This window comes from Myotis daubentonii, chromosome 18 (assembly GCF_963259705.1).
Source record: "Myotis daubentonii chromosome 18, mMyoDau2.1, whole genome shotgun sequence".
Classification (NCBI taxonomy): Eukaryota; Metazoa; Chordata; class Mammalia; order Chiroptera; family Vespertilionidae; genus Myotis; species Myotis daubentonii.
This window is the reverse complement of record NC_081857.1, coordinates 22,151,372-22,162,393: the sequence shown is the minus strand read 5'-3', so window position 1 is coordinate 22,162,393 and position 11,022 is coordinate 22,151,372. Positions and strand designations below refer to the sequence as shown.

At 41.6% G+C, this 11,022-nt stretch overlaps 1 protein-coding gene across 2 annotated transcripts in view; it reads left to right on the top strand.

Annotated features, from left to right (window-relative positions):
- Positions 1-11,022, top strand: part of FAM20B (FAM20B glycosaminoglycan xylosylkinase) — a 32,326-nt gene that overhangs the window by 883 nt on the left and 20,421 nt on the right. Inside the window, exon 1 of one of the 2 annotated variants that reach the window (XM_059674222.1) lies at positions 20-551. The exons of the other annotated variant lie outside the window; for it this stretch is intronic. The gene's annotated coding sequence lies outside the window, so the exon portion shown is untranslated. Of the gene's footprint in view, positions 1-19; positions 552-11,022 lie in introns of those variants that run through there. 2 annotated transcript variants of the gene reach the window in all.

The window sequence follows — 11,022 nt, the reverse complement described above, 5'->3', positions numbered from 1 at the left end:
GGGAAGGGAAGGGGTGGAAGGAAGTTGGAGGGAAAGCGGAGAGGACAGGGCACGGCTGGGGCTGGTCATTCCGGAGATCTCGGTCCCCCAGTGGCCGCATCACCCTGGGGGAGTTGATCGTTCGGGGGGAATGAGAGATGCCGATGCGCTGAGCGGGGTCCAGGGCCAGGTGTCAGGGTCGTGCCACCCAGCCGGTCTCTCCCCGGAGGTGTGGTTTCTCACCTGGAAAGGGAAGTGGGAATGGTGGGACCCTTTCGCTGCTGGCTGGGAGGACTCGAGGCACGTGTGATGTAGTCATGAAGACTGCTGTTGGCCGGTTATTCCTGTTCTCCTTGAGCTGTAGATTCACGCCTACATTTCCCTCCGTTGGGTTCGCTGCCTCCGCGTGCGTGTGCATCGCACACATTCCCGGAGCTTAGGCGGGACCTTGGAGCCAAGCCCGAGAGCGCGCCGCGTACCTTGTGTTGTCATCCTCAAGACCTGTCTTTCCGAAACCCGGGAACAGGTGTAAAGGAGCGAAGTTACTTGCCTAGACGCAGAGCCAATCCAAGGTAGATTTAAAGTTAACGTTTTGTTTTAAATAACTTTTCTAGAGTTTGTGAGGGTGTTGGACTTTGGCCCCTGGGACCATGCAGTGCACTCGGTGCACAGGCGGGCCTTCTGCGTTTGAAAGTGCTTATCAAAGAGTGAAAAAAGCAGAAGCAGGGAATTCAGACTCTCAGCCTCACGGTAAAGAGCAGTGGTAGGAATGGGTGGCGGTAAAAAGTGATGGGGAAGTCTTGGAGCTCGAAGCATTCCTTCAGTGTGGCTGGTGAAAGTGTGACATTCGTTTGTTCTGTTTGTTTCTCCGGAACCCGTAGGGTGATAGCTATGAATGAGAATGAGAACTTGAAAACACATGGCTCTGCTTTTCTTTCTAGTTACTTTGAATTAGGGAATAAACAAATCATTGTTTACCGTTCCTATCTAATCCTCTTTTTTTAAAAAATTCTCACCCAAGGACATCTTCATTGATTTTTTTTAGAGAGAGGGGAAGGGAGAGGGGGAGAAACATCAATCATTTGCCTCCCAAACATGCCCCATGGGAACTAAACCTGAAACCTAGGTATGTGCCTTGACGGGGAATCAAACCCGAGACCTTTTGGTGTGCGGGACAACGCTCCAACCAGCTGAGCCACACTGGCCAGGGCTGTCATCTAATCCTTATGTCATAGAAGTATTTCATATTGAATTGCTGATTCCTTGACTTTCAGTCTGTTCTCTTGATTCCCATTTGTAGACTCTAACTCTTTCACACAGCCTTAAAACTTCTGCTCTTTATCTTTTCTGAATTTTAAATTCCTGACTGTTTCTCTTTCCTTTACCTGCTGGGCAGTCTTCAGCTTCCCAAACTGTGTGTGACCTGCCACTTCAGTGGTGTAAACCTTGAAGCCAGATACTTCAGCTCTTGAACTGGTACCTTTTTATAGTAGTAACCACAGTGGTTGTCTCGGTGAATGCTGCAGTCACAAACAATCAGAAGGCTGCTCTGTTTTCTGTGGCCATAGTTGGAGACAGTCTGTCACGTCACTCAGGGACTAAGTGCTGGTGGTTTGTAGATGGGGTGGAAAGCACAGTTGTAATGAGGCGCTATAGTTTGTTGTAATAGTGATGGTAATTGAGGTACTCTTCTCCCTGTGCCTAACTGTACACAGCATATAGTAGATGTGCAGGAAATATTTGGTAGTTGAATGAGTGAATGGAAAACAGTATGAACAAAGGGAAAAATTCTAATGCATATACTAAATTGTTTCATTCCTCTTTCTATGTTAAAAAAAAAAAGCCAAAAAAATATGTTTCAGATTCCTGTTGAAAATATGTGGTTGAGGTGAGTATCTGTAAAGGGTGTTACTTGCTGGAGCTGCTCTGAGATCAGATTGTGTGATTATGTGATGTGATAGCCACCTGCAGCCTGGGAGCAGCCCGTGGTGCTCCGGGAGGTGAAGCTTCACAGATTTTACTTCAGCCTTCTCCGCCTGGGCCCGTGGTCGGCAAACTGCGGCTCGCGAGCCGCATGCGGCTATTTGGCCCCTTGAGTGTGGCCCTTCTTAAGCCTAATTAAGTACCCTAATTAAGTTAATAACAATGTACCTACCTTTATAGTTTAAGTTTAAAAAATTTGACTCTCAAAAGAAATTTCAATCGTTATACTCTTGATATTTGGCTCTGTTGACTAATGAGTTTGCCAACCACTGGCCTAGGCTAACTGAGAAGTTAGATTGGTAGTATTTTTGCAATAATAGACCTATAGCTCTTGGTGATTGCCAGTAACATTGACTGCGACTGTCCATCTTCTTGTCCCTTATATTGGGGGTGGGAGAGGAGACTTAACCCTCTCTGAGGTGCTTCTCCAGCTGCTCTTCATGCTACACCTCTCTCTCTTGTCCTTCCTTGAACTGCCTGTGTTACTGCCAAGGACAAGGAATTCATTAGCACAGACCTGGGGTATGGAACAGGAGACCTTACTTTGCAACTAAATCTAGCTTCTGCTCAACTTATAATGTCAATATGATTGCTAGAGGAGTGTAGGAGAGAATATAATGCAAAGCTCTAACAATGATTTTATCTTTCCTACCCAAAAGTAAAAGAGGAGAGGCCTGGTTCTGGACCTGATGTCTTGGGGGAGGGTGGGGGAGGGGTGTCAGTTATCCCAGTATAAGATAAGAAAAGGAGGCTGATATAGACAAGAGATAGTAAGCTTCGGTGTATGTTTGTACTTTGGTGGGGTCTGTACTTTCTGAAAAGGTAACAACCGTATGGAGGGGAGGGCATTAATTTGAGTACATTATAAAAGGAGGCCAAGGAATGTGAAATGATGAACGTGTATAGAACCAAGTACAGGTGAGGCAGTGAAGTCCATCATTCCATTCTCTCAAATGCTGACTTTATGCTTTATGTATATAGCAGTACCTCATTTGTCTACTACTGTTAGGGAATAAGATATTATGTGCAAAAAAAACTTTAGCTATACTTTTTGTGGAAAAAAATTTACAGTGTATTATGTGCTTTGTTTGCTTTTTAAACAGTATAGTTTAACCTTTGTTTTGTTGACTCAAGGTCATTCCTGGCACCCATTACTCAGAGTAATGGAGTGGGGCTTTGAGGTGATTGAAATATGCAGGTTGTTAACCCTGTCTGCTTTTTGAATTCTTCAATCTGCCTTTTATAGTCGATCTGCCTCTTCCTTCAGAGGTGGGAAAGCTGTGCTTTTGCTGTTCTTAGTGTCCCTGCTGCCCTCTTTTTAATTTGCAGCTTCTGATCTGTGGAGTAGCAACCCAGATAACTGCCTCCTGCAACTGAATGTAAAACAGCTAAATAGGCTTCATGAGGGTCTGCAGCCTCTTCCCTGTTGATGGGTGAACTTTGGCTGCCCAGAAACCTTTTACTTGTTTCTTGTTTCCTATCCTTGGTTTAGATCAGGAGTGGGGGACTGGGTCTGGCCCTGCCAAGGCATTAGGGGTGAGTTAATTAAATGTTTGACCAGTTGCAAAATAGCAGGCTAATTTTTAAATTGATAATTTTGTATGGCCCGTGAATGATATCATAAATATCCAAATGGCCCTTGTCAGAAAAAAGGTTCCCCACTGCCCCTGGTTTAGGTAGTGAACTTGCAGTATGTATAGGTGCATTTATGTTCCTGTTGTCCTTTCTGTAGGAAAAAAAAAATGATGTGCAAGTACTAGCGTTGGTTCTTGTTTCAGAAAGCATAGGCAATACCACTTGAAAGTCTGGGTCCAGCCCTGTCTTGTATCACTCATGGACAGTGTCTTGGACCATCTCCAGTGTTCCTGGAGCATTTCCAGCTCATCTTTACTCCCAGTCCCACCAGTCCCAGTATCCAGGTTGACAGTAGTATTGCCTTAAAAGCTGGTAGCAGGGTATGCAGAAGGCAGCAATTTAGAATTGAGTGTATAAAATTGGTATACATAACTGCTATTTCTGCATTTTTTTTACTGTACTGTATGTCTGGATTCATTTTGGGACTTGGTTTCCCTATGTCTGTAAAAAGAGGCCATCTATAAACCAAAGAGATGAAGAAATTCTTCAGCAGAGACCATAAAGGTCTCTCCTCCTTGCTCTTCACTCCTTTTATTCAACAAGCTTTTATTGAGTACCTCTCATGTGCCCTGCACTGGGCTAGCTTACTTGGAAGTACAAAGAGAGTAAAACATATCTCCTGTCCTTAAGGAACTCAACAATAGTAGAGCTAGGCAAACCAAAAAGGTGCGAGTGTGTGTATGTGTGTGTGTGTATTTATATGTGTGTATTCGAGGGATTATGGCTAAAGCCACTAAGCCATAATTCAGAGACCTGCTTGAGGTTGTTTCTAAAGTGATTTGTGGCCTGTCAGCTTGACACCCCTCTAGAACATAAGGTTAAAAAATATGAAGTGTTATTGTTGCATAAAGTTTATATACCTTTCCAAGAACTGTAATGAACTGAACAGTTAAGATGGAAAACATGAAAATCTAAGGGAAAATATTCTATTAACTGAAATTTGATATTTCCACACTGTATTGGAATTGCATCCCGCAGTAAGCCTTCAGTAGTTATACACTAATAACAGAGCAGTGAAATACCTGAAACTTAGAAGGTTCATTATTCTGGGCCCATTTGAAACAGAATGCAAATTCTTAGGCATTTCCAGAGTTTCTAGATCAGTGAACACTGCCTGTATTGGTTTTTAAGAACAGATTTCACTAGCAGTATGAGCTAAAAACATTTTTTTTTCTTTTCCATTTTCAAGGAAGAGGGTTAGAGCGTTGCCCTAAATCAAGGTTTAAACGGGACAGGTTGCAGGCATTGAGTTTTTTTTCAAAGAGGGAACAAGCACCGTTGCCTATTTCATTTTCACTCTCACACCCAGGAGGAAAGGCTACCTTAATGCTTCATAATGCCCAGTGAGTATTTCAAGTTGGCTTCCTTCACAGGGAACGGTTAGAGGATTTCACCTAAAGGATTCTGAGTTTACAGAGATGAATACATGTTTAAGTAGCAGTGAAAGCAGGGAGGAACCGCTAGCACTCAGAACAATTTGGACTCTATGGACATTAGATTTTCTATGCCTGTAACTTCACTCTTTTGTTGTTAATCTTCAAAACAACAGGATATTTTTCCATGGATTTTTAGAGAGTGGGATGGAGAAAGAGACACACAGATAAAGAGAAACATTGATGTAAGAGATACACATCAGTTGGTTGCCTCCTGTGCCCTGAACAGTGCCAGGGATCGAGCCTGCAATCTAGGTACGTGCTCTTGACTGGAATCGAACCTGAGATCCTTCCATCTGCAGGCTGACGCTCTATCCACTGACCCATACTGGCTAGGGCTTAAGTTATTCTTAGGGCTTAAGAGCTTAAGGACATGCAATGCCTGTCATCTTTAAAACACAGCTAATTTTCCAAACTGAAGAATATTGTGAACGGCATTCTTTCAACATTTTTTTGTGAAATAGAGTAAGTTCATGCTTCCCATCTGTTTCACTTAGATGGAATGTGGTGAAATTGAACTTTGTAGAGGAGAGAAACAGGTTGTTCAGATGAGTGACAGAGCCAGTGTACTGCTTCACATAGCACCCACTCTGAACATCCCTGCTCGCTTACAGTCTTAGCTGCTCCTCAAATTGAGGAAAGGATTTGGTTCAGGGATGTAAGACTACTTGAACTCAGTAATGCAACAAGTGTATTTAGCCCCTGACTACCCCAGAAGACTATAATCAGTGAGGGATATTTTCTTTGTAATTCTTTCTCCTCTCAGGAAGTCATCTTTGAGTTGTTGATATGGTAATAATGACTAACAAGCAATTACTATGGGTTGTCCAGGCACTAATTTTAGCACAATGCATGTGGTAATGTCATTTGTTTTTAACAACTCTGTGAGTTAAGTAACAGTGTTCTTATTTTATTTTTCATTATGAGAGGCAGGCCCAGAATGGTTAGACATTAAATCACTTTCACAAGTCCCGCAGTAGGGGATATAGCAGGCATTCAGGCCAGGCATTCCGAATAGGAGCACATACCCTTAATCCCTCTGCTACAGCTGAGTTTATAGTTAAAATAAGGAGGTGAATTTAGAAGCCATTTCTAAAGTGGAGAATTAGCTGGGAAAGGAAAACTATATGCAGATAACGATTAATGTTATTATTTGGTATATAAGTTGTAATAGGTGAAGACTACCATTTGAAGCTGAAAAAGAGGTGTGATATGCTGTAGTGGTGGGCAGCTGGTGGCAGTGCAGGGTGGGCTGGCTACCTGGAGATACTTGGGGTTTGTTCAGGTGATAAACGATGCCATTTGGTATTGGAGGTTTTGACTTCCTGGATAGTAGCACACAGTGCTAAGTGGAAAAGTTTCTGAAAGCTCTTGCTTTTACTTACAATAATTGCTACTAACCATCAGGAGAGACTACTTTATTTCTAGGGGGCTGCTGATGATAATATAGCACAATGCTCTAATGTCACTACCAATTACAAAACCAAAGGGCAGTATATCAGACTTAGCCCAGGTGAAAGTGTGTTTCTAATTTTTTTTCATTAAAGGGTTGTGATTTTTGCTTTTATTTATGGTTTGGCTGAAGTATAAAGGTTAAGCTTTATAAACTGGGCATGTGTAGTTGTGTGAGTTTATGTGTAAGGCTAGCCTTAATTGCTCTAATATATGTAAATGGATTTAGTGATCCAGTTGAGAATCTGTTTTTTTCTTGTTACCTTTAAGAGTCCTTAATTATGTGTCTTCCTAAATATCTACAGTGACAAAACAAAATGGCATTACTTTCATAATGAGTTTACTATTCTATAAGGCAGTGGTTCTCAACCTTCTGGCCCTTGAAATACAGTTCCTCATGTTGTGACCCAACCATAAAATTATTTTCGTTGCTACTTCATAACTGTAATTTTTCTACTGTTATGAATCGTAATGTAAATATCTGATATGCAGGATGGTCTTAGCTGACCCCTGTGAAAGGGTCATTCGACCCCCAAAGGGGTCGCGACCCACAGGTTGAGAACCGCTGCTATAAGGCATTAATAGTAATTTACAGATATGACCTAACAATTCATTCAATCTTTATTTAATAGTGAATTTAATGTATTCCCTCTCCCTGAGCAAATTATTTTTTGTCACTTAATCTATTTCCCTATGTCCCCTTCCCCCATATTATTAAGGTCCCCAAAATAGTTGATATGGACAGGATATATGTGAGAATGTTGGATTTTACAAACTACCCTAAAATTTAGTGGCTTAAGACCATGATTTATTCCTTATAATAATGTAGGACAGCTGCCCACATGGTATAGGCTGGGGTCACATGTGTGGCTGTATTCAAATAGCATTTTAACTGGAACTATAATACCCTTGGTGGTTGCACTTCTGTGTCTGGCACCTCAGCTGGGGTGGCCAGAAGAGCTAGGGGCTGCCAGGCATTCCTCTCCCTATAAGTCTCTTATCATTCAAGAGTCTGGCCTAAGCTGCTTTATACAGTGGTTTGGTCCCAAGTGGAAGCTGCTAGGTCTCTTACGGCCTAAGCCCAGAACCGACACAGTTACTTACCTCCACAGCATTCTATTGGTCAAAGCAAGTTACAAAGCTAGCTCAGATTCAGGGAAAGGTTCCACCACTTGATGGCAGAAGTTGTTTGTTGGTGTCTGTCTTCAAAGACAATCAAAAACTTAATTAAATTCAGGTCTTACCTCTCTTATGCTCACCAAACCTTCAGAGGTTTGCTGAAATCAACAATTACCAAAGAAATTTGTAAAACGGCCCTTGTAATTTCTACTTAGAATCTAGGGCAGGGAGCTTGTGTGAGTAGACATGATCATATATTAGTTTATATAATAAATTCCACCCCCTTTGCCACATTGCCTTTGTCAATTGCCCTCTCACTGAATTGTTCATACTGATCGTTTTCCTTATGGTACGTGACACTTTTAAGGTATGTTATGCTCCATTTATGTGGTAAGAACTTGATTTAACCATCGAATTGGAAACAAACAGAAAGGTTATTACTGAAGCTTTCACTTTTAGTTAATCTGAGCAAAGGTTTGGATTTCTTCTCTGTGACCTTAAGAGAAGTAGTGTGAGGTGTCACTTGACCAGAGGGAGACTCAAGGGACATTGCTACAAATGAGGATCGGAATCTCGCTGGTAGCTTGGGAGCGCCCATGGTAAGGTAGTGTATTGGGCCAGTTGTTCTCATGTTCCTCTGCAGCCACACACATTGAATTTTATCACACGATGACTTAGAGACCTCTGCACCGATGTGTTTTTCTATATATATTTCTCCAGACTCTTGAACAGAGGACTTTATACTAGGACCTTACTTCTGTATTATCTATCACTCTTCTCCCAAACATCTTAACAGTCCTAAGTTTATCATCCATGTAGGATGATGTGTGTGTGTGTGTAGAGAATGAAAGTAAATAGAACCTCCATAGGAAGCCTCATTTGGGTGATGGAACCGAAAGTGAAACCAGGGTTCCGTAGGAAAATTCCTTATAAAGGTCTACCTTCCAGAACTCGAATCTGGGAGTTTATGCCAACTTTTAGTGTGAAGACTACCGTTTGCACTGCCTCTTTTCTATTTAACATTTTTTGAATATGTTATTACCTTGAGTTTATTTATTCTTTGAGGTGGGCTCTGTTCCACATAACAGAAACATTAAGATAAATGACCATACTATAACTGGGCAGTGTTACACTGTTAGAGGCATTTAGAAGAGGAGTGAGGACATGAAATAGAGCTGGGAATGCAGGTGAAGTTTTCATGAATAATTTGGAATATACCCAGTGATAATTGCTTTAATTTCTTAAATGGGATCTTAGAAACCCAGTTTGTAGACGGTATAGTATGCTGCTATCTCAAAGAAGATAATATACCATGGAAAGCCTGTCTTGGGCACCCTCCCTCTCAAGGATACAGGAGTAAAATATACCATCATTAAAAGATGGAATTAATCCATATCATACATTTTTTCTGGAAGAGGAGTCTTGCAAACTCAAACTTTTTCTTTTTTTGGTTAATCCTCACCCGAGGATATTTTTCCATTGATTTTTAGGGAGAATAGAAGAGAGAGGGGAAGACAGAGAGAAATATCGATGTGAGAGAAATACATCGATTGGTTGCCTCCTGCACGTGCCCCAACCAGAGCCCGGGCTGCGGGGGAGCCTGCAACCAAGGTACATGCCCTTAACCAGAATTGAACCTGGGACCCTTCGGTCCGCAAGCCAACGCTCTATCCCCTGAGCCAAACCAACTAGGGCAGAATCATAAACTTTTGTAGAAATCCACTATAATCTCCACATTGTCCATTTCTTAAATATTTTTGTGTTCTCTGAAATGTCAGTAGCAATAGTGAAGGTAGAAAAGTAGATTGCCAATAAAAAAGGAGGACAGCTGATTATGGATAGCCAACGCCAGTTGATACACACTCATTTAGGTTGAAGCTGAGAAGAGAGTGTGCCTAGCCATGTAGATTGGCTGAAGCCATGTAGGGTAGGGCTTTAATGTCTTGCTAAGGAATTTGTGGAAATCAGACGTGGTATGTGATTAGAAAACTGGTTTTGCTGCATTATCTAGTCTGGATTGGAGAACCTGGTGGCCCAGAAGGCTGTTCTTTCAGTGATCGAGTAGAAGGTGATAAGCACTAAGTTAAATTGGCGGCTGTGGGGATGAAGGACAGTGCCAAATTGTGTGTGATCTTATTCTACCCGGATCTGATGACATCTCAGCATGAAAACTTCCTTAGTCTCTTTTTTTAAACCTGCCCTACCTGCTAATCTGCAGTGGTAAATAGTGAAATAATCTGACAGTTGAACTCTTCAGTTCACTTGCTAGAAACGTCTATCCCAGTAGAATGGATGAATTGTTTGCAGCCCTGAATTGATGAATGTGTTCTTCTAAGGCCTTTTCCAAAGGTTAATAGGTTGCAGAACTTAAAAGCACACACTCAGATTGCAGAATTAGACAGTTTGTTTTGTATGAGTTTTGAAGCTGCTAGAACTTTCTATATTGGTAATTTTTAAAAAACACCTCAGTATTCTTAACCATTATTCTAAATGTTTACATATGATATGTTTATATAGCATGAGGGAATTTCTATTACTATAAATGAAATGAGCAGCATCATTAGAAGTTTATAGGTTAACCAGACTTTAGTTCTGAAGAATGTTTTATGGCAAGTGAAAGGCTGTTGAACCGACACCTTTTCTAAAACTGTACCAGGACTGTAGGGAGTTGCAGCTGGAGGTGCTGAGGAAGCGATTGCTGACACAGTGAGGTTTCCATGTTCCCTTTCATCACTGTAGCCTGAAATGTGTACTGTTGGACAAATAACTGAAGAAGTTGTGTGGTTCAGGTCGTGTTGGGACTAGCAAAAGTCTGCAACCTGTTCTCCTAGCATTGCTGTTATCAGTAATCACAGGGAACTGTTTTACTGAATGTCACACCAAATTTGATAACTCACAATTATATTTTGGATGCACTTGAATTGCCTTTGTTTCAGCTAATAGTGTTACATACTCGCTGGGAAATGATGATGGTGAAACAAAACAAGTGGCTGGAGATAATTAGAACTTGAATTTGACTATGGTTTTTCCACTTCTTGAAAACTAACATGAAAAGAGTACTTGGTTAATCACTAAGAAGAGGCTGCATGTCAGCAGGCTCACCTCAAAGTGGTTCTTAGAACACGCTTGCTCGAGTAGACCGTTGGGGGGTGTGTTTCAGCTGTTATTAGGGGAACAGTCAGTCTCCAGTTGGGGTGGATGTGTTTCAAGCGGAATCGTTTGCCCTATCTTTTGTATTGGTTTTATTTCTTCGGTTAATGGTTTATGTTGTTAAATGAATTGGAGAGTGAGGGGACATCCTGTTATCTTCTTGTCATCTTTGTCTTAGCCCAATGCTGGGCTGTGTGTAAGCACACGGAGAGCAAGCTTGTGCATGATTTCAAATGGCCCTGTCAGCTTGCAAATGAGACTGGATTGTATG